This window comes from Malaclemys terrapin, chromosome 9 (assembly GCF_027887155.1).
Source record: "Malaclemys terrapin pileata isolate rMalTer1 chromosome 9, rMalTer1.hap1, whole genome shotgun sequence".
NCBI classification, from domain to species: Eukaryota; Metazoa; Chordata; order Testudines; family Emydidae; genus Malaclemys; species Malaclemys terrapin.
In genome coordinates, this window is record NC_071513.1 from 26503093 (window position 1) to 26526425 (window position 23333).

The window sequence follows — 23333 nt, forward strand, 5'->3', positions numbered from 1 at the left end:
AGGCAATGTGCAGCTGCATCCATATGAAAAGGAACTTCTAGGATATCTGATCATTTCACTGTATATAGGTCAGCGGTTCTCAAACTGGGGGTCATGACCCGTCAAAGGGGCGTGAGATTATTACGTGGGGGTCGTGAGCTGTCAGCCTCCACCCCAAACCCTGCTTCACCTCCAGCATTTATAATAGTGTTAAATATAAAAAAAAACAACATGTTTTTAATTTATAAGGGGGGTCGCACTCAGAGGCTTGCTGTGTGAAAGGGGTTACCACTACAAAAGTTTGAGAACCACTAATCTAGGTAAACATTTACTCAGAACAAAGAAAGTGAACAGAACCCATAAACTCTACATATTGGTGCTAGGATGAAAGAATTTTTATACATCGCAGGGCAACTCCTGGCCTCATACAGCCCCTTTATGTCTCACAGGTATTGCAAATGGGCCATAAAGCTACCTCAGCTGGGCAGCTGACGGTGGACCACGCAGGTATCACAGAGCTAGCTCTGGGCCCGTTTGGCACAGGGGATGTGCTGGCAACATGTGCGATGGAGAGGGTTTGGCCAGAGCACAACTTCACTTCACTGATTCCAAGTTGGCAGAAAGTCCTCCGGGGACCATTATCAGCTGATGTATGTTAGAGTAGCCTGGAGGTTGTGCATAGCGGGGTCAAACTGGCTGTCAGCAGCCTGGGTGACTGGAGGAACAAAGAAGTGACATCTTGCCCCTTTGGCCCCTCTCCTCAGGTCCTATGCCCACAGAGCTCAGTCCAAGCCCAGGGTCGGGCCCAGTAAATTTGAAATGTGGAAGTATCTTGGTGTGAAATATTTGTTACCAGGCAAGGCTGAGACCATACAAAAGCAGGTAGCTTAACAGCCTGAAACATAGGCAGAATTCTTTTACCAGGAATGGTCAGCAAGGACAGAGACCTGACAGGCTGAAGATCATTAGAAGTTTATATTGTCCCCATAGGCACACCAAGACCTGTAGCTTCATTAGAGCCTCCACGCTTTACCTTTATTTCTTCCCCTCTTGCATTATGGAGACTCCTTCCAGCCAAACAGGGCTGAACACCTCTTCCTGGGGCAGCCAAATGGGTGAGCAGAGAAAGATGGGCAGTATCTCCTCTCTTGGCTTCAGGGGAGGAGCTCACATGATAATAGTACTGTCACCCTTCGCTGGCCTTAGGAGCAAGGGATTAATGCTGGACTTCTATCCTCTAGGTCACCAAGCATGCCATGTTGCTATTAAATCACGGTGACTGCCTCTATTTTACACGTTTAATGCAAATTGCTGTCATGTCAGTATACTTTGAACACTTATACGCACTTCTCTAGGCATCTTTTAATAACTATTTTGTCTGGAGATTGTTTTAAAACTAAGGGTAGTGATCTGCTTACCATAATACTACATTGGGATTTTTAAGCAGTTATTTCTTCTGCTGCTGACCTGAAAAACCCTTCTTCTGCTTCTGCCACATACCTTCTGTGGTCCAACAGACGGGAAGTGTAACTGTTAGGTGAAAAGATTATGTGCTATCCTAGCAGAGCGATGTGGCTGACTATTTAATCTCTGGCTTTTTGTAATGCTGTGAAACCATGTAATCTCTTTCTCAAGTTAAACGGCTTATCAGCTTTCCTTGTATTTCTTAACAGATATGGCCACAAAAAGAAAAAGGTAACCAATATAGCAGTTATGGGAAAAGTGGAACAAACTACAAGGGAACAAACTACAAGGGAAATGGTAGACTCTCCAAGACTTCAGCTGTTCAGCTCAGGAGTGGATGCCTTTCTGGAAGATATGCTTTAATCAAACTCAAATTATCAGGCTCAATAACTTGGGGGTAACAAGGTGAAATGTAATGGCCTGTGATATAAAGAAGGTCAGACTAGATAATCTAATAGTCTCTTCTGGCCTTACACTCTATTGATCTATGAATACTTCAGCTGCATTTGATGAAACTTGGACTTTTCAACTGAACATTATTTCCGAGAAGCAAAGAAATTAGAAATGGAACAGTAATTGTGTCAGTTCTTTTGCCAGTGCAAGATTGTTCCCTTCAGCATATACAGATATTTATTTGGTGCTTTGCCTGGGTTTCTCATCTGATGTCAGTCTTCCCCAGCTCCCAATAATTAAGTGACTCTTTTCACCAAAAGATTCAGAGAGTTCTTTGTGAAATACTGAAGTGCTTCCTGACTTGACCAGAAACTAAACGAAGTTAACAGCAGTCCCTGAGTTAACTTTAATAAAGAAAAAATCATAATCATTTGATTCATTCATGATTTTCCATTCACTGGCCTAGTGTCCTTGTAGCGGGGTGGTTACCTGCTCCTGCCCAGAGGGGTTTAAAGACAGCCCTGGGAGAAGGCTAGGGCAGGGGAAAAGCTCTAAAAGCTGGACTGATTGGGGAAGCAGCCGCAGCTGGGCCACACCCCAATCAGGCCACAGCTGGCCTGTATAAAAAGGCAGTGAGCCAGAGGCCAAACAGTCTCCCTCTGCCTATAGAGGGAGAAGGGCCTGGCTGCAGGGAGCTAGAGACAGGGTACCTGAGTGGAGCAGGGCTGGGAAAAGGCAGAAGAGCTCCAGCCTGGAAAGCCCCAGGCTGTGGCCTAGCATAAGGCCAACAGGTACTGGGGGTTGCAGAGGGCAGCCCAAGGATAGGCAAAGGCAGCAAGTCCAAACCCAACCTTGTCAGTGATGAGTAGGCTGATACTGCAGTCTAGGGGTACCATATTTCAGCAAGCAAAAAAGAGGACGGGAGGAGCCCCGCCCCTGTCCTGCCCTAGCCCCGCCCCTGCCCCTCCCACTTCTCGCCCCCCTCAGAACCCCCAACCCTCCCCCATTCCTTGTCCCCTGACTGCCCCCTCCTGGGACCACTGCCCCCCAGGACTCCACCCCCTATCTAAGCCTCCCTTCCTCTTGTCCCCTGACTGCCCCCTCCTGAGACCCTCCCCCCATCCTAACTGGCCCCCTAGGAGCCTACCCCTACCTATACCCTGACTGCCCCAACCCTTATCCACACCCCCACCCCGACAGCCCCCCCCCCCAGAACTACCGACCCATCTAAACCCCTCTGCTCCCTGTCCCCTGACTGCTCCGATCCCTCTCCCCACCCCTGCCCCCTGACAGCCCCCCCAGAACTCCCAAACACCCCCCCCCGCTCCTTGTCCCCTGACTGCCCCCTCCTGGAACCCCTGCTCCTAACTGCCCTCCAGAACCCCACCCCCTACCTAAGACTCCCTGTTCCTTGTCCCCTAACTGCCCCCTCCTAAGACCCCCCCAAACTGCCTCCCAGGACCCTACCCCCTACCTGTATCCTGACTGCCCAAAACCTTCTCCACCCCCCCCCAAAAGTCCCCCCCCGAACTCCTGACCCCCCCTCGTCTCTTGACTGCCCCCTCCAAAATCTCCCTGCCCCTTCTCCTGCCCCCTGGCCCCCTTACCCCGCCGCTCAGAACATGGTGTTGGGCTCTGTGTGGAGCCGGACACGTGGCTGCGCTCCCCAGCGCAACACACAACCCGGTCCCTGCCCCTGCACAGTGCTGCCGGAGCGGGGCGCTGGGCTGCAGGGGAGGAGGAGCTGCCGAGGCCCGATGCAAACGGCCCGGCAGACCGGCCGGCTCAGAATGTGGGGGGGGGGGGGGGGGGAGGGAGGGAGGAGGAGCTCTACAGCTGCTCCGGAGTCCAGCCCGGCAAGCTGCAGGGGGAAGGGCTCTGGCTGCCAGAGCCCCATGCGAGCGGCTGACTTTCCTGCAGCCCTCACAGCCGCACCTCGCTCTGCATGGGGGGGAAATCCCGGACATTTTTAGTGATTTACAAATTCCCCCCTGGACGCTATTTTTAACACAAAAAGAAGGACATGTCCGGGTAAATCCGGACGAATGGTAACCCTACTGCAGTCTGCCCCAGGGCATGGGACTAGGCGATGACTGGCAGTAGCCTTATACTGAGGTGAGGTGGGGATAGTGGGTGGGGGTTTCCTGGGGAGGGGAGACCCTGAGAGAAAGGGGTTACTGCCGGGGGTAGCACCCCAGCTAACAGGGCACCGGAGTCCAGGGAGGGACACGGGGGCCAAGCGGTAGTGGATCACCGGCCTGCAGAGGGCGCTCCGGGCTGGAAATCGAGCTAATTCCCTGAGAGACTAGCAGGAGGCCCCGCAGGGGTGAGTCCGCGCTGCTACATTCATTTATAGCAGAGTCCCACGCAGGACTAGTGTAGGGCCCTGCAGCGGGACTGTGATCCCTCAGGACCTGCTACCATAATAGCCAGATTGTGTGGGAGTGGGATTAAGAATAGTCCCGCGCAAGGCTCTACTTTATAGCATTTCTGTTACCTCTTGTGCAAGCTCCCTGCTCAGCAAGTAGTTCTGTCACTGGAGCATAGTGCACCCTTTCCTCCCCACGCTTGGGAAGCCCCACATGCAATATGTTTATGTAGCTCTGTGGATCCACCCTGCCCTCTAATTACTGCATAAATTTTGGCCAATACTCACCAATTAGTAGAAACAATAACTTACATTTATTTAGCATCCTTTATCTTAAAGACTTCCAAAGTACCTAAACAATTACACTACTAATCATTAAATAGATCTGTTCACATGATACTGTAAACAGAACTTCTAGGATATCTCATGATTTCATTGTACCTCGGTAAACATTTCCTCAAAGCAAAGAAACTGAATAGAACCCAGGAGCTCTACAAATTGGTACTAGGATGAAAGATACCTGGGATTCGGGAGACACAGGTTAAGTACCCAAGACAGTCAGTCTCTCAATATCTCTGACTGGACCTGTTCCATTCTGATTAAATATTCACTGGGCCAAACAAAGTGACTGACTCTCCAGCACAGTAGTTAGGGCATTTGACTGGGATGTGGAAGAACCAGGTTAAGTGCCCTAACCACCAGGCTATTGACTATTCTGGGGTGTCTCTATTGCAGGTTATTTCAAAAGGTCTCATTTTTGTTCTGCATTGGAACAAAATATTTAAAAAAAATGTTTTTTAAGGTTTCAAAAAGACCTATCCCTCTGAATAATACTAATTTGCTCTTGGACTTTCCAAGAGCCTACAGGTTTGCTCCGGTAGACTTTTGGAAAAGGATGGAATCTTGAAAATGTAAACAAGGTAAAAATACTTAGAATGGGAAAGATTTTCAAAAGGTACCATGGAGAGTTAGACACCCAGCGTCTATTGATTTTCTGTGGATGTTGGGTGCCTAACTGCCCTTTAAAAATCTCCCTCAAATTTCCTAGTGAACACAAGGCCAGATAGAAAAACTCTACCTGCTGAATCAGCAACATCATGTCTTTCAGCAGCCTAGATTGTCTGTGATAGTCTCACATCCAAGTAGCAACTGGTGCAAGCCTGCTTGGTTTGAGAGACTCTGATGAGATTTCAGCCTGAGATGGTATGTAACTAGTCAATTAATGAAAAAACAACAACTTTTAAGTCTGTTAAGTCTTTTAAGTCTGTTATTGAGTGTCCAGGGAGACACACCACACAACAAAAACACTAATCTAGGAACCAATCCCTGCAACAAACCCCGTTGCCAACTCTGTCCGCATATCTATTCAAGGGACACCATCATAAGACCTAACCACATCAGCTACACCATCAGGGGCTCGTTCACCTGCACATCTACCAATGTGATATATGCCATCATGTGCCAGCAATGCCTCTCTGCCACGTACATTGGCCAAACTGGACAGTCCCTACACAAAAGAATAAATGGACACAAATCAGACATCAAGAATTATAACATTCAAAAACCAGTAGGAGAACATAGGAACATAAGAACGGCCGTACCGGGTCAGACCAAAGGTCCATCTAGTCCAGTATCTTGTCTACCGACAGTGGCCAATGCCAGGTGCCCCAGAGGGAGTGGATCTAACAGGCAATGGTCAATTGATCTCTCTCCTGCCATCCATCTCCATCCTCTGACAAACAGAGGCTAGGGACACCATTCCTTACCCACCCTGGCTAATAGCCATTAATGGACTTAACCACCATGAATTTATCCAGTTCTCTTTTAAATGCTGTTATAGTCCTAGCCTTCACAACCTCCTCAGGTAAGGAGTTCCACAAGTTGACTGTGCGCTGCGTGAAGAAGAACTTCCTTCTTCACTTCAATCTCCCTGGACACTCAATAACAGACTTAAAAGTGGCAATTCTTCAACAACAAAACTTCAAAAACAGACTCCAATGAGAAACTACAGAACTGGAATTAATTTGCAAACTGGACACCATCAAATTAGGCCTGAATAAAGACGGAGTGGATGGGTCACTACAAAAATTAATTTCCCTCTGCTGATGCTCACACCTTCTTGTCAACTGTTTGAAATTGGCCACCTTGATTGCATTGGCCTCATTAGCACTACAAAAGTGATTCTCACCTCCCCTTGGTATTCCCCCTTCTTGTCAACTGTCGAGAATAGGCCACTTCCACCTTAATTGAATTGGCTCGTTAGCACTGACCCCCCACTTGGTAAGGCAACTGCCATCTTTTCATGTGCTGTGTATTTATACCTGCCTACTGTATTTTCCACTCCAGGCATCTGATGAAGTGGGTTTTAGCCCACGAAAGCTTATGCCCAAATAAATTTGTTAGTCTCTAAGGTGCCACAAGGACTCCTTGTTGTTTTTGCTGATACAGACTAACACGGCTACCACTCTGAAACTAGTCAGTTAATTGTATTTCTTATGGTAATGGTATACATTTCTTTATAAAAACTTTACAAATTTTAAAAAGTTTTTAATTGAGTTTTTTTAAACAGATGCCGATCAAGTCGTAAAGTGGCTGATCAATAGCAAGGAGAGTAGGGGGGAAGCAAGGAAACTAATTTAAGAAAAAGCCTCTTTTTTATCCTTTCTGGCTGGTAGTCCAACTACTTGACCTGCCTTTTCTGGAAGTTTATTAAAGGAAGGAAAATAAGAAGAAAAACAAAGATCTTATCTTCTGAACTGTTCAGGGGAAGGGAAATTTCTTGGTTATAAATATCAAAGTACTTTGAGCACAAGTAAGGATAAGAACGCAATCATGTCAAAACGCACATCAAGGTTTTGTTATTCACAATTTAATCCTCTGGGAATGAGAGGCAGAATTTATCATAGTTCTTGTAATGGTTATGAAAACAGTTTAATTCAATAGAGTTTTGTTACGCAAGTTCACTTGTGTAAGAAATGCCAAATACATTTGCTTAACAATTACAAAGCAAAGCACATGTTGAAGATTGCAGCAACAACAAGAAGAAGAAACGGTCGTGCTTTTTGTGTTAATAGCTTAAATAAAATAAAGATATTGTATCTCCTAGAACTGGAAGGGACCTTGAAAGGTCATGGAGTCCAGCCCCCTGGCCTCCACTAGCAGGACCATGTACTGATTTTGCCCCAGCTCCTGAAGTGGCCCCCTCAAGGATTGAACTCATAACCCTAGGGTCAGCAGGCCAATGCTCAAACCACTGAGCTATCCCTCCCTCTTACTTGTGCTTCTTATTTAAAGGACATAAGGAAGCAAAAGGATGAATAAGATTAAATTCCAATTTTTTACTTTTCAACAACATATATTTTTAAGATTCCAAGTGACTATAATTTGATGTCATATCCTTAGCTCACCATTCCACTAAACTCGTTATTCCTATGGTTTCGGTTCCAGAACCTCTACAGCGTTTCTTTAGCTGAACTCCTATGGTTCCCAATGATAATTCTGCTCAACAAAGTTCCTGGGCACTCCAAAGCATACCCTGTATGGAAGGAAACCCATATCAATAACATTTGGACTCGACTCAGTGTGCTCAGAGGGAATATGCTACCAGCCACATAATGAGGACTGCATGAAAATGACTCACACCAGTGCTTGATGGCACACTCCCAAGGGAACAGAGATTTAGAAAGGATCTCTCTGCCCATGTGAGCTAAATCTATTGTCCCTCGTTAATGCTCTGGAGGAAGGAAGAAAAATACAAGGGTCCCTGCCAATAGGACACAGGAGAAGAGTCTTTCCTAACCCCCAGGGCCTATAATGCACAAAGCACTGGTTAGGTGTCAGGAGTCCTGGTTCTGTTCCCAGCAGTGACACGGCCTGGCTGGGTGAGCTTGGGCAAGTCATTACATACCTTAGTTTCCCTTCCTTTGAGATCCATGGATGAGAAGTTCTATATTCATTATTCTCTCTCTCTAAGCTGAGAGTGCCCACAGCTTCAGTCGACTATAACATGAGTAGAAGGTACTCAGCACTTTGTAAGACTAGGCTACAAATCTGATGATCATTTCAAACATGTGCATGTGAGCAGGTGTAAACAGCACAGCGGGTAGGTAGGCAGATGCAAAGTACTTCCCCAGAAGTAACAAATTCAAGGCCTGTACCCTCTGCAGCTTATACTCTAATGAACAAAAAGAAGAACAGGAGTACTTGTGGCACCTTAGAGACTAACAAATTTATTAGAGCATAAGCTTTCGTGGACTACAGCCCACTTCTTCGGATGCATATAGCTATATGCATCCGAAGAAAGCTTATGCTCTAATAAATTTGTTAGTCTCTAAGGTGCCACAAGTACTCCTGTTCTTCTTTTTGCGGATACAGACTAACACGGCTGTTACTCTGAAACTTATCTAATGAACAAAGGAAGTGAACAGGTCCTGAAAGCTCATAGGTGAAAACTATTTGTTAAAACTATTTGGCAAGTGCTTACGAATACAGAATCCATTCATAGCAACGGGGACTGCCAATCTGCTGACAAAAAAGGGGCTAAATTTGTTATGAATGTTATTCTAAATCAAGAGTTCAACCAGCTCTGCCAGTCACACACACTGCGCCTAAACAGGGTTTCCAAAGCACTGTTCTAGAGAACAGTTTTTAAAACTTCCTCTTAACCATGATTTGTCTGGCCTGTGTAAAGCTGAATTAGCCTCAGCTGCCGTAAACTAGTTCAGGAAGCACAATTTAACCACAGGGTAGATAGAGACATAGAGTGAAATCCTGACTTCACTGAAGTCAATGGGTGTTTTGCCATTGATTTGAATAGGGTCAGGATTTCATGCACCCATAGTCTTTGTAAGTATTTCTGGTTCATATCCCAACCTTAATGACAGGAGCCTGCTATCATGCTGCTGCCTATGATGCACTTGTGGCTATAGTACTTGCCTAAGAAACTGCGAGTCAGAACTAGGATCTGTTTTCCTGCCCTGTCATAGACTTCCTGTGTAACCTGAGGCAAGTTAGGTAATCTCTGTTCCTCCGTTCACTACTATATCTGCAAAATGGGGATAAGGCTTCCCTACCTCACAAGGGTGGGAGGTGCTCAGATACTATGGGGATGAATGCCATAGAGAAGCCTATAAATAAACCTCTCCTAAAGGTTAATAAAGGGGCAATGACACTGCCACCCTCCAAACTGACAAGGGGCAGTCCTGCTATTGACAAGACTGCTCTCTGGCCTTTCCCTTCCACTGCAAACAAACCAGAGCAAAGACAGCAGAGTCTGGGGTAGAGATCAAACAAACTTATCTGCAGGTGGGGACATGAGCATTGCAACATACTCAGCCAGTCCCATCTGAAAGAGCCTTATGCCCAGTTATAGAGAATTCTCAGTACCTTGGGGGAAAATGAGACATATTTGCTTCTCTCTTTTCAAGTAAAATATAATACAAATTACATGACCAGTCTACTGAAAAGCATGAGAAGAAGGTAACTGGTTTCACTTTATAAAATACTGTATTTATGATGAGATCATCTTTATCTTAGCATCCCAGGATCTAATCCCGCAACTCTTGTTAAAGCAGAATTTAGACAAATTTCCAGTGACGTCAAAGGAAATTTTGCCTGAGGAAAGACTGTAGGATTTGGTCCATCGTATTAATTCCAGATAACACTAGTTAGGTTGATCTAATCTGCCCCTAGTATTTTGCAGGCATTGTTTACATTATTCTTGATATTGCTTTATCCCACCTGTTTTTGCCATCATGATGGCCCAATGACAGGTTTCAGAGTAACAGCCATGTTAGTCTGTATCCGCAAAAAGAAGAACAGGAGTACTTGTGGCACCTTAGAGACTAACAAATTTATTAGAGCATAAGCTTTCGTGGACTACAGCCCACTTCATCGGATGCCACAAGTACTCCTGTTCTTCTTTTTGCATGATGGCCCAAGCAACTCTTCTGGTAATCTATTTGCTGCTCAATTGTTTCTATTGTTTAGTATTTTTTTCTTAATGTCTACCTTAATTTTTTTTTCTTCCTCAACTTCAGGCCACTTCTCCTTATCCTACCACCTTCTGAAACAGAATAATTCCCTTCTTTCATTTATATTTTTACCCTGGAGGTATTTATAGGTCTTATTGTACTCCACTTAGCTTTCTGTTTTCCAGACTATGTAAATCTGGCTCCATCAGTATCTCCTCATGTTTCTGGTACGTCAATCCTTTTTGCTCTCCCTCTAGTAGATGGTGCACAATATAGCATGCATCCATCTAGCTAGTTATCTGTGTGCATACATTTTGCATGTGCACAAATGTGTGTGCAAATGGAGCACTTAGATTTTTAAAATCTCTACCTTAATTCCAGGTATTAATGTAAGATGCAAAGAGGCTGATTCAGATGTACATATTAGCGTGTAAAATCCAATGATTTTTCTGTTGAAAAAAAGTTAACTTCCCTCCAGGCCACTTCAGTTTTATTTTTTCCAGGGAACAATGAAGAAAAATGAGGGGGGAACCCCACCAAATTCCTGCAGGCTGTACTATGGAGGAGTCCAAAGTGCTTTAGGTGATGGTGTTTTTTCACACACATTTCATAATTTAATTACAACTCAAAATGCTTAAACAGTAAGTCTCACACCACACCTTTGATGTAGGAATTATTCCCATATGATAGAGGGGAAACTGAGGCACAGGAAGACGTTGAATGACTTGTCTGAGGTCTCCCACAGCAAACCAATGACAAAGCCAGCAATAGATTACTGATTGCCTGAAGCCTATTCATTGCTTTAACTACCAGATAATACTCCCTAATTTTGGTACAATATACCACCAAACAATCTCATTTATTCAAATAAGTATTCAACAATCATCATTTTCCAAACTCGCAAGACTTAATTCTATGTACTTTAATTCAAATAAGTAAAATATCTGGATATATCTGATATGCCCAGCCATATGAGATAAACATTAATTAGATATTTCTGACAAAGATAAGCAGTCAAGTAGTTAGCAATTCTGGGATTTAGGATGAGTACTCACAATTAGTCTCCAAAGTTAACACACCATTAGAATAAATGGGAGAAACCCACCCTTCTCCTGGGTGCTATTTCCCTCCTAAAGATATAGACCAGTGATGTCAGGATGTCAGCCAGGATCTCTCTCGATCCAGGATTTTGGTTTGGCTCGTTATAGTCATAGGAGCCAGCGATGGGAGGAGTTGAGGGCACCCAGCAACTTTCAGATGACCAGCAACTTGCTGGATCGAGCTGCAAATTTGCAAGAATTGTTGTCAATGAACCAACACTAGTGCACATGCACATGCACATGCACATTCCCAGCCTCAAAGAAAGAGCCAGGAACTGTGCATTCCTTTTTATCTGGGCTTTTCTCCACTGCAGCCCGGCCCACCTGAACACTGTCAGAACAAGTTTGGGTTTCTGAATTGTGATCTCCACATTTCTCCCAGGGACTACCTTTGGAGTCAAACTTCTCTAAAGTCAGACCTTCATCCCGATTGTCCTGGAAAGACTAAGAATATGAGGATGCACTTCATAAAGCCACCCCTACAGTCCCTCTGATGGAGATGGATTATAATTTACAAATGACTAAAACCCAATTAACAACACTAAAATAGACCCCAAAAGACTGTAGTGCATCTGTTTATATTTTCAATGCTATCTTCACAGCCAGAAGGGCTGTATCCTTTTGTAAATGAAAACTTAGATAATAAAGAACACATTCTGCAGGAAATCTGGAGGAAGACCTTACATCCTTAGAAATCACTGGTTTTCACTGCCCAGAAAATTGTCTATTGTCCCGGGTAATATGTTAAATGCTGGTAGTGCACTGACTATGTACCAATAGAACAGCCATTATGTATTCCACAGCAACACATACACAATTATTTGCCTGCATTATTAAGACAGGGAACTTGGCCCAATCCCTATCATGTATTCCTTCTGAACACTTCCAGAGCATGAGCGGGGTGAAAAATGTTTTTTTTTCTGTCCTGCAAAAAATTCTTGAGATTTAAACATTTTTCCTGTCCCGAATTAGGACAAAGTCAAAATCTGAAAATTTCCATGACCTGAAAATATGAAAAATTGGGTCAATCTAACCACTTAAGTTTGATTATCTGAAAATGTTTCATTTCAATTTTGACCTTTTTACAAAATAATTTTAAAGTTGTGAAACAAAGTTGTTTCGAATTGAAAATTTGAAACTTGTTTCAAAATTGTCAAAATGGAATGTTTTGATAATTTCAAAACTATTTCCCCCAAATTCAGGAAATTCATTGAAACTGACCCCCTTTCACCAAAAAGTTTGATTTTGACAAATCTGCTTTTTCTGATGAAAAGAAGTTTCAACGAAAAATTCCCATCCAGCTCTAGCAAGAGCAATGTTAACTGTTTCTTGGGTGCCAGAGACAGGCAAAAAGGATTTAATAGAGCGTTTCTGACAACATAGGTAACTATTTAAACAGGCCTGTGAAATATATTTGCAGCTCCCCTTTGTTATGATACTGTCTCTTCTCCCATAATTTCCTGTGCAACTCTACTGTCTTCAGATTATGACCTGAAGGACACCTATGCATGGATTTGTATAGGTCTGACTGGCTCCGCAATGGTAACATGGACTTGGCCTGTTCCTGCAAAGATTTAAACACATGATTAACTTAATGTATGCGATTAGTCCCTTACTAAGATTGTTCTATGTTTGTACAGTTCGTAGCACAGTGGGGTCCTGTCCAAGACTGGAGAGCTCTTATAATAATAAGTTAAGCACATGTGCAGTCTTTGCAAGACTGGAGTCTTATTAAACAACTCTGTTGATGAGGCACAAGAAAGAATTCAATCCATCTCTCTCATAATACTGTTGGCTAAGCAATGCTAATAGGAGTAAAATAATTTACTATTGTCCCTAAAGGAAGCAGATATTAATTTGACTATATACAAGGAACAGCTCTGTGGAGTAAAAAGGTGACATTTTTGCGTAGTACATTTTCAAAGTAGAACTGCACTGTAACATGCCTGTGGCTGCCTAACCAATAGGCAGTGGCAAAGTATCACTGTTTTCAAACAATTCAAGAACTTCATTCCTTAAAAAAAAAAAAAAAAAAGAATCACCCCAGAGGGTAAATGTATGTGAAAACTTTACAAGAATGTTTAGCTGCAGCTGAATGCTTTACAGCTCTAACTAGATTTGTGTTTCTACTCTCCTGTACATTTACCATCAGGCTTTTAGTCGTTTCACGAAAATATAAATTCCTATTTCTAAAGAAATAATTTACTAACCCTGACCAGCTGCAAGGAATCCAAAATGTCAGAAGGTATTAAGTCCAGAAATAGTTGTAGCCAGATGCAAAACATTATTCTTTCCAATGAAGGTCCTTTCTTGACACTTAGTATATGAATGTATGCATTTAGTTATTAAAGATAAATTGAGCAATGGTTACTTGCACTTTTTAATATAGTTAAATTTGCAAACACTTGGTAGAATTTATTCAGCCCATAAGTTCTCAGGGTGAAATAAAACAATGTCTAAGATCTCTCGTATGCAGAGATTTTCCAATAGCTTTGTGCTTTAGGGAAAAAAACTCTGAGGACCACAGGCAAAAACAGTATAAACGGAACCATCTGACTGGGGATTGCAAATGACCAATGATGTCTAAACTATGCAAGTGTAGTGCCAGACTGGCCTGAGATTAAGTTACAGTGTGGAATGACCTCACTGCTTACACAGAACTCAGCTCTTCTTTGGGTCTGGCAATTAAATTAATCAGGAATTTTACTGTACCTATGTCTACATCTCTTTCTGTGAAGATCTTCAAAGTTCATCAAATCACTGAGCCTGATATTCATACCCTTACATGCTATTTGGGACCTTGATTACTATGTTCAGTGGTTACTGTAGGCAGTGACTGAAAATGTTTATAAAAGAGACGATAAAAATCAGACAAAGAGGCTCCCTGTCTGCGGCCATCTGTTGCGTTATGTTTGACAAGCACCAGAGAGGAGAGAAACGTTATCTGAGGACTGAATAACTTCCTAAAGTGAGAGAGATTTGGGTAAGTTCATTTGTTTTTTCTGTACCTTTTCTTCCTGTTAAACAACTTTTTCCCATTACTGACACACAAAGAAAGGAACCAATGATCATCCCAAGCACCAAATATTGCAGAAAACAAGCATCATCTGGCGGTGATAGGGGAGAAGGGATTTGTGTTTAAAACTGGCTATTGTTGATAGTTGAGGGACAGAATAGCTATTCTAAACAGCTTACCCAAAAATGTAGATATCAAAGATTCCAGCAGCTTTATTTCTTTGCTCTGCCTTCCAAGACCCATCCCCATTACTTCAGGTAACACCTTACGGTAGCTGAGCTATACCATTTGCTAACGTATTTATTCCTTTTAGGGGGAGATTAGTTTGTAAGAAGCACACTGTAGCCAACTACCAAAGACAAAAGCCTCCAAACTAAAGCTGGAATCTGAAAGAATACTTAGCAAGTTACACAAAGGCAGAAAGAGAATGCATTTGTATTGACCCTCAGAGGAAAAAGTTGGCAGAACACTCTCAGTGAAATAAAACAGTTGGGGGGAAACACATGTCCTGCAATTCCTTTGCTTATGATAGCAAGTATCATTTTCAATGGGTTTGAGAGAGTGAAAACCCCTCTGCTTTTTTTGGATTAAAATGAATTGATTCAACTGTAAATTAGCAACAGATGATATGTGAGTGAGTGAGTGTGTGTGTGAGACAGTATTTACAGTTTTGGGCCATATTTTTCACTCCCCAAAATTTTTGAGCACAATACAGTTAAAAAAATGATACTCCACATATGTAAATCAACCTAGAATTATAAACATGCTGCATATTGCCAGTGTCATCACTGCCAGACTTTAATTCATCCTTTAGCAACAAGGTCCCAATTCAACAAAATACTTCAGTACATACCTCAAGCTAAGTTCTTTGCTGAATATGGAGAGGTTTAAGCATGTGCTTAAATGTTTTGCTGAATCACAGCCCAAATCCTTGGAATGATAAACAAAGGGAGGTTATGAAACACAGGTGAGCTCTCATATGCCAAATGAAATAGCACAGTTTAAAAATGTGTAAGTGGATTGATTTAACATAGGAGGCAGCCACTGTAACTGGCATGCAGTGGCTACAGGTTATCTACTTTGGTTAAAGAAAAAGGGGCCAACTTCTGTTCTCATTCACACTACTGCAGACCCACAGGGTCAAATTCACCATTGGCATAAGTGGGCACATCTCTGAGTTCAGGCAAGTAGCATCCATTTAAACAAGCAGGAAAGTTAGTCTGCTGACTACAGGGGATTTGTATGGATGTGAATGTGGACAAAACTGTGCCTCAATTGATTATTTTCCTCAGGAAAATCTCAATTTAATTCCTTACAGAAGAGACCCATGAAGGAGGACATTTCCTCTCTGTTTTAAGTTTATGCATAAAGGGTAGTTATAGATCCGATCCTTATAAAGAAAAGGGTAGAGCTAGGCACAAAACCATGTTTTCTAATGCTATTTTCCCCCTTTTAGTGTAATGAAAATTTGTGAAGTTATTTCGCAAATTGCTTGCTCATTTTTGCAACCAGTTTGTGAATATCCTGTGGGCAGGGGTTATCTTAAAACAGAATTTGCTAGTTTCATTTTACACTTGAAACACCATAGGAAAAGCTAATGAGAGAATATGAGAGAGAGAGAAACTATTCTGATAAATATTATCTGTTTTAACTTCAAAATACATTTGGTCAAATTCTGCTATCAGTTACAAGGCATCCAACACCATTGTACCTATTTAACAAAGCACAATTTGACCCATTACTTCTTTCCTAGGTATATATATTGAAAACCTCCCCCACACAGTGCCAAAGTGCAAACATATAGGGGCAGATTCTGATTTAAATTGTAATCCTACATAGGCCTAAATCCTGCAGCCCTTACTCAGGAAAAACCACCATTAAAGGTAATGCTGGCTTTGCCTGAGTAAGCACTGACAGGAAGTGGCAAAATTCTGCAGACATCTCTAACCTGATGCCAGAAAACATTGTAAGAAGACTGGCACTCACTGAACTTCTGTTCTGATTGAAAGCTGAGTTTCCCTTCATTTACACAGCATGAACTTTCCCCTCTCCCCTGCAAAGTGATCTGGAATTCTATCTGAGTAAGATCATCATACTTTGAGCCAAAATACTTTGACATTTTAAAACGGTCTTGTTCTCAGACAACCCTGTACTGTCAAAGGGCAATGTCAATGCAAGTAGTATTACATTTACTTCTTCCTGCTGTATTGTGATATATGGATGAGTATACACATTGTACATGTGTGTTGTTCAGCCTGTCTGCTTTGTTCTTATAAGCAGAACTGAGCAAACTATGCACAGTGAATTAATTCAATAAATATACCCCCTTTTCTCAGTTCATGAATTATCGTAACCAACTGATTTTTAAAAATGTATCTAGTGGTTTGGAGTTGTTTGACAGAGTGGTTATGTGAGCAAATTTCAGTCTATCAGTTGTGTACAGATGCTATGCTTAGGCTATTTATTCTTCATTATTTGTTGAGAGAAACTTGTCACAAAAGTCATGTTGTTGTTTCTGCTTCCTGATTAGACCCCTGAAACTTTAAAATAGGAAGATAATTAATAGCAAACACTCTCATCCACACTTGAATGGAGGTCTCCATAGCCGTAGTCAAGCCCAAAGCATTTGTGTGAATAGCCATATATTTGCAAACGTAAGAAAATAGGCGCTGGAACTTCAATCAAGATTTTAAAAAATGAGTACTAATTGGCACTCATTTTTGAGCACCCAATTTAGCACACTCTCAAAGGGGATGGATTTTTTAGAACCACGGAGCACCTGCCATTTGAAAATTAGACCTCTGAAGTTGGTGTCATGTTTCATGGCACACAAACAAAGAAGCTAGATAATAAATACTCTTGTTGGAAAGTTATAACAGAACACTACTTTATTACTTAGAAATCAGAATGACAACACACAAGAATCCGAAACCAGCGAGACAAAAAAAGGCTGCTCCCTGAAATAGAGAGGCACAACTCATCCGATCTTAATTTGAACATAATAGCTGACAGTCTAGGTTATGTGCTTTACTACAGAGTCCCCTAGCCTGCAAGCAGGATCAGGAAAACACCCTGACCATTTAAAGTAGCAACTTACAATTTCAATATACCATAGTTGAGCAGCCAAAAGTTGAGGCAGTCACTTTTAAAAATCTTGGCCATTGGTTTAAACAACATTCTGATGTTGGACTCTCAGGCCATCAAGCCTTTGCAGTTGCGCAGGAATGGACCAAATGGCGAACGATTGCTATGGCTGATTGTCTGGCTAAACGTTGAAGAAGAAGAAGATTGGTTTAAAGTCAACAGCCATCCAAAATCCAAGCAATGTAAGCAAACACTGATTGACAACATTCAGCCAGATGTACTTGCAAGTGGGAGGCAATCAAACATAGAAATCCAAAATATCAGGTTTCTTATTCTTGTATATCTCGCTACACACAAGAAGCAAACAGGCTGAACAGTGTAACAATACAGCATGCACAGGGCCACATAAGCCAGCATCAGATTTGTTATTGTAAGAACAATAGCATCCTAATAACTTTAATGTTAGCTATATTGCAGCTTTCATCTGAGAGAACAAATAAGTTTATAAGTACTATATGAAATTTATTCCTACTAACTTCCCAGCTATAACAAACAGCATCACAACATTTGTTATAACTGGGAAGATAGCAGGAATAAATATATTTCTAAGGGAGATTGCATTTTGGTACTTCCAGCACTGATGAGTTAGCAGGCAATGTCAATGTAAGAAAGGTTACAGACAATTTTTGAAGTGGCATGAATGGGAGAGTAGAGATGGGCAGATATGCATCTGGATAGATGCTTTACTACTTTGTTTGATAATGGAAGGAAGAGAAAGAATTTTAATGTTTGTTGCAAACTTTCTTATTCCTGAGCAGCTGGAAAATTGCATAATAGGCTGTCGTGAGCCATGAAATATAGACCCAAACTTCCCCAAAGCTTAGGGCTTTGGTTCTTGTGTTCTCATTTGGGCCTCATCTCTAACTCTTGTTATTTATTCATGCTTCTTAGATTTGGCTTGTTATTTATTCATGCTTCTTAGATTTGGCTATTTGAATTTTCCGTCTGGAATAGTACTTGCCCACACTAGTTTCACTGAATCTTTCCAGGGGGCCGAGTTTGCATGATTTCATAAATATTTATTTTTGCTGAGAGTTTCAGGTTCATTCAAACGCAGAAACTCAACCTGAAACCAGCTAGTTGAATTGGAACTGTCAAACTGACAAATGCCAGTGTTTCTCTAGAAGACCAACAAATTGCTGGTTTTGCAATTAAGCTCTATTGTGAAACTTGCTAGGGACACTCAATCCCCCTTTTTGCTGCAATCCCAGGGAAGCCAGAATCTCTCAGCAAAAAGATTCAGCTAAATTTCTTGAGAACCTTTGGGTGCTTAGATAGTCAAGTTGAACCCCCTAAACCAGGCAAGTTAGAAACTGTTGATTTCCAGTTTTGTTATGAGAGTTCTACACAGCTCTAAATAGTACCTGGGTTTTGAATAGTGGGACTTTATTACATTTTCACCCCAAAGAACAGGGTGTTTGTTTCAAATTGGGACCTTCACAGAATTGTCTTAGTGGCTAGAACAGTTGCAGAGAGTGAATGAATCTGATGAGCTGAACCTGGGTTTACTATGCAGTGACTGTACCAATGGTTCTCAGCCTATTTATCATTATGGGCCGCATATGCAGCTGTGTGTGTGTTATGTGGGCTGCATCCACACAATATATAGACTACATGTATGGCCCTGAGAATGCCACATGGGTCGCAGCTGTGTGCTGATTGGGCCACAGGTTAAGAACCACTACTGCAGACATAGCCTCAGTGCCCTGTGCACTGCTCTGGCAATGTACAAGTGCCTTAAAATGGCACGTGCACTTTGCACTCACTTTAAGTAACAATGTAAAGAGAACAATGTATAATTGAGACTCAGGCCAAGTATGTTTTATTCTTCACCCTTCCTTGTGCTCATGTAAGGAATTTGAAACTGAAGCTATTTACAATATGTTGAAATCAAATGCCTGTCTCCCTCTCTGTCGTCTGGAGAGCTGAAACATTGTGGAGCCTATAAACCAATCTAGTATTTTAGAGCACTGTTTTCCTATGAAAAGTGCCCATTTAGAGGCCAACCCCAGAAGTTCTGAACACCCACCGCTGACATTAGGTTCATTTGCCAGGATCAGGCCCTCATGTTGCAAATTGTATTAAGAATCTACGTTACTGTAGTTTTAAATCTGAAGTTAAATCTCAACTCAGTGAAGCCCCAAAGCTTCCAAAAGATTTTATTTTAAATTGCTTTCCTATTTCAGATTCCCTGTTTGTGTAAATTTTTGTAAAATCCTTTTACACAGTGATTCATTCATAGCAGCACTGGCTGCTAGATTTCCTCCAGCTAGTGGAAGCCATTAGTCCAGCTGCAAAGCCCTCTTTAATTCATGCAATAGTTTGTGTCTTGTGGACATTCTGTGGGTTTCTTTCATGCTTTAAGCTCCAGTTGGGCTATTTATAACTGTCATTTTCAAGTGTTGCACTCTGTTAAAACTGCAATCACGGTTGTTTTACACTGTATATTTATACAGAAATGTGGCTAGTCAAGAAGCATAGAAACCTCAGTTCTGAATATAGTAAGTTCAGTCTAGAGCTCCCTGTGCACCCAGAATAGACTAAGCTGAGGCAGATCCTCCCAAGTATGTTTTTTTTTAAACTTAAAATGTATCGTTAACTTACAAGAACACAATCAAGACTGACAGGAGAGAGCCAGATTCGTGTCCATTTCATGCCCTGTGTGTACGCTGTTTGATCACAAACAGCCTAGGGCACTGGGAATGGTGGTGGATGGTCACACAGCACACCTGCAATTATGACCATGTTACAACCCTTGTTTTGTGACATTTTCAAGAGAACATTGATTTTAGGGCAGGTTATATGTAGGACTGGTTAGATATCGAGAGTTCCCATCCCTAAGAACAAGACTTGTGGGCACTCAGATACCTTGCCTACACACAAAGGCTTAGCTGCTGTCCTGTGCACCATTAGCAGTGCTGGAGCTCCCCCCCCCCCGGCATTTGGACTTGTGTAGAAATGTAGCTGAATCAGTCAGAATTCCTCACAAGGGCTCTCCAAAAGCATGCACCAGTGTGCCTGTTGCACCCCCCTGGAAGAGGGTGCAGCATCCTTCCCTAGCCCAGCTCCATTGGCTGGTGTGGAACAGATGGGGTAGGGACCACGGACTTACCCTCATTCCTTTCCTCCTCTTTCTGAGCACTTATTGCCTGCAGAAGCCTCAGAAGGAAGCAGGTGCTATGCTCTTAAGATATGTCTGCACAGCAGAGGGGAGTGTGCTTCCTAACACAGGTAGACAAACATGCTAGCTTAAGCAAAGTTAGCATGGTAAAAATAGCAGTGTGACTACGGCAGCAGCTCAGGCTAGTCATCCAAGGACCTGGGTATGCACTCAGGCAGCTAACTACCCACACCGCTCTTTTTAGTGCACTAGCTCGAGCTGAGCTAGCACCTCTGTCTACCCACCCTGGGAAGCAAGGCCCCAGCTGAAGTGTAGGTCGATCCCCAGCGTGATCCTGAATAGCCCCAGTGCAGGGGAGCAAGGGAAGGTGAAGCTCCTTATGCCTTTCCCTGCTTGCACAGCCAAGCAGAGGCTTGCCAGAATCTGGCCGTCGAATGGAAATGGAAGGTGCTGAGAGATAAGGGACTTTATGCTCTTTGGATCTGCCAAACAAAACAAAGCTCCACTAATTCTTCTTCTCGCCCCTAGGAAGAGCACGGTCAGAATTCCCATTCCTGGTCCCTCCCTTCTCTAAGGAGAAAGGATACGTCCCCTCCCAGTTATACCCTAGCCGTATACCCCTCCTGTTAGAAAAAAAGAGGCTGCACCCTCAAGCGCAGATTATCTACTCCCTAAACGATTTTTGGCTGGTGCTGGTCCCACTTGTCCATACAGAGCTACTCTGGGCTCAGTGCCAATGGTTCACTGCATGTTGCCTGCTCCCTGGAATGAGGATGCGGATTAGGCAGTTCATACTGAGAGGGCAGGTCGAGGGTTTCAAGTAGGGTGTTCGGGCCAGTGGCATTCACTGCAGGCTGAGACTCAAACTTGTCCCAATGTTTCCAGCTGGCGGATGTTCTGAGTGTGCTCTATATCTGTATATGTGTAAATAGTTAATATTAGATGGCGCTCAAGAACATGTAGCATAGCCCCTCCTGGGTGTTGCAGGACCAGTACAACTCGTGGAATGCAAATAGGTTTCTTTGTGCAGCTCTTAACCAGTGCCTGTAGTGGCCGACATAAGCCCAGCAGTTAGTCAGTCTGCAGCTGAGGAATTCCTAGTCTCCCAAGTGTTAACTGTCCTCTTTTTTTTTTTTTTTTTAAACTATAGATGGAGCTGGTAATAATCTCGATGTTGCATAACACTTTCCATTTTAAGAGTCTTTTGACAGTTTTTGAGAAGCTCCACTACATCCATTGTTTGCAGTAGGCCTTTGAAATCTGACAGGGAGAAGGCCCTTGGGCTAAAGATATGCTTTTTCTTTGTTCCATGAGATTCTATTCAGATTTAGTTGAGTTAAAGACATTTGGAAATTGCTATTTCCCATTCTGTGCACTGAATGAGGCTGGGTCTCATGGAAAAAGTAAGTAGTAGTTAAGGTTGCCTGGGTAACCAAAATACTGGCAATGCCTAACTTTTGAGTGCTTGATTTGCAACCTAAATAATTTTAAATGCAGTTTTGTATCTAATTATATGAAGGTTAATGTGACATTATGGGATGTAATCCAGGCCAGTGAGGGTCTGGGTCACGCCTGCTCTGAATGCCTTGCTGCAGTAGCTCCCACCTGGGCCACAGACAGCCTTCCAGCATGCGAGCCACACACTGAGTTTCTGTGTGCAACTGCAGCCTGCCAGCCACACTTGGGTTTACATGCTGTTTTTCACTGGCCGTGGTTACTTCTGCCAGGTGACCCCAACAGACTCCAAGTCCCTGATTTCCCCCCAAAATGTGTGTCTTATACTGCCCAGCCCTCTCCTGGACAGTCCAGGGATATTAGGTCTGTCCATTGTCCCTTTAAGAGACTATACAACAACTTGCCACCTTAAATGGAGTTATCCAGACCATCTAACTTAAACACACTGGGTTAGTTTTAGTTAAAGAATAAAACAAGTTTGTTTAACTACAAAGAGACAGATTTTAAGTGAATACAAGTAATGAGGGACAAAAGTCAGAAATGGTTACAAGAAAAATGAAGGTTAAACACTTCCTAGTGCCCAGCTTCACAAACTATACTTGATTTAAGGTAGAGTCCTTACCAATCCTTTGGAATTACTGACCAAACTTTTCACATCAGGACCCCTCCCCCAAAGCCCAACAGCTGTTTCTTTTGTCTCCTCAGGTATAAAAAGGGAGATTGCTTGGAAATATCCTATATATATATTTATCCTGCCACTTCATAGCCAGAGGATGGGGAAGCAAGGACCAGTGATTAGGGCACTAGCCAGGGCCTTGGGAGATCTGTGTTCAAGTCTCTTCTCCATCACAGACTCTTATGTGATTTTGGGCAAATCCCTAAGTCTTTCTGGGTATGTCTACACTACAATTAGACACCCACGGCTGGCTGGTGCCAGCTGACTTGGGCTGGCAGGACTCAGGCTACTGGGGGGGGTATTTAATTGCAGTGTAGATGATCTGGCTTGGGCTGCAGCCTGCGCCCTGTGACCCTCCCACCTCATAGGGTCCTAGAGCCCGGGCTCCTGCCTGCAACTGAACATCTACACCACAATTAAATTGCCCGTTCGTCCAAGTCAGCTGGCACAGGCTTTTGATTGCAGTGTAGACATACTTTCAGTGTTCCCCATCTGTAAAATGGGGATGCTAGAACTTCCCTGTACCACAGAGGTGTTGTGAGAATAAAAAAAAAGATTGTGGGATGTTCACATAGTAGGTTAATGGGGATCACGTAAATACCTTAGATAGATAGCTTCTTGTCAGTCTTATTTTAATATTGAATG

The 23333-nt window shown here is 42.8% G+C and overlaps 1 protein-coding gene across 3 annotated transcripts in view; it reads left to right on the forward strand.

Moving 5' to 3' along the window:
* The first annotated feature begins 13957 nt into the window (after nt 1-13957).
* LPAR4 (lysophosphatidic acid receptor 4) overlaps nt 13958-23333 on the forward strand; it is a 52676-nt gene continuing 43300 nt past the window's right edge. For all 3 annotated transcript variants that reach the window (XM_054040790.1, XM_054040788.1, XM_054040791.1), the window contains exon 1: nt 13958-14259. The gene's annotated coding sequence lies outside the window, so the exon portion shown is untranslated. The remainder of the gene's footprint in view (nt 14260-23333) is intronic.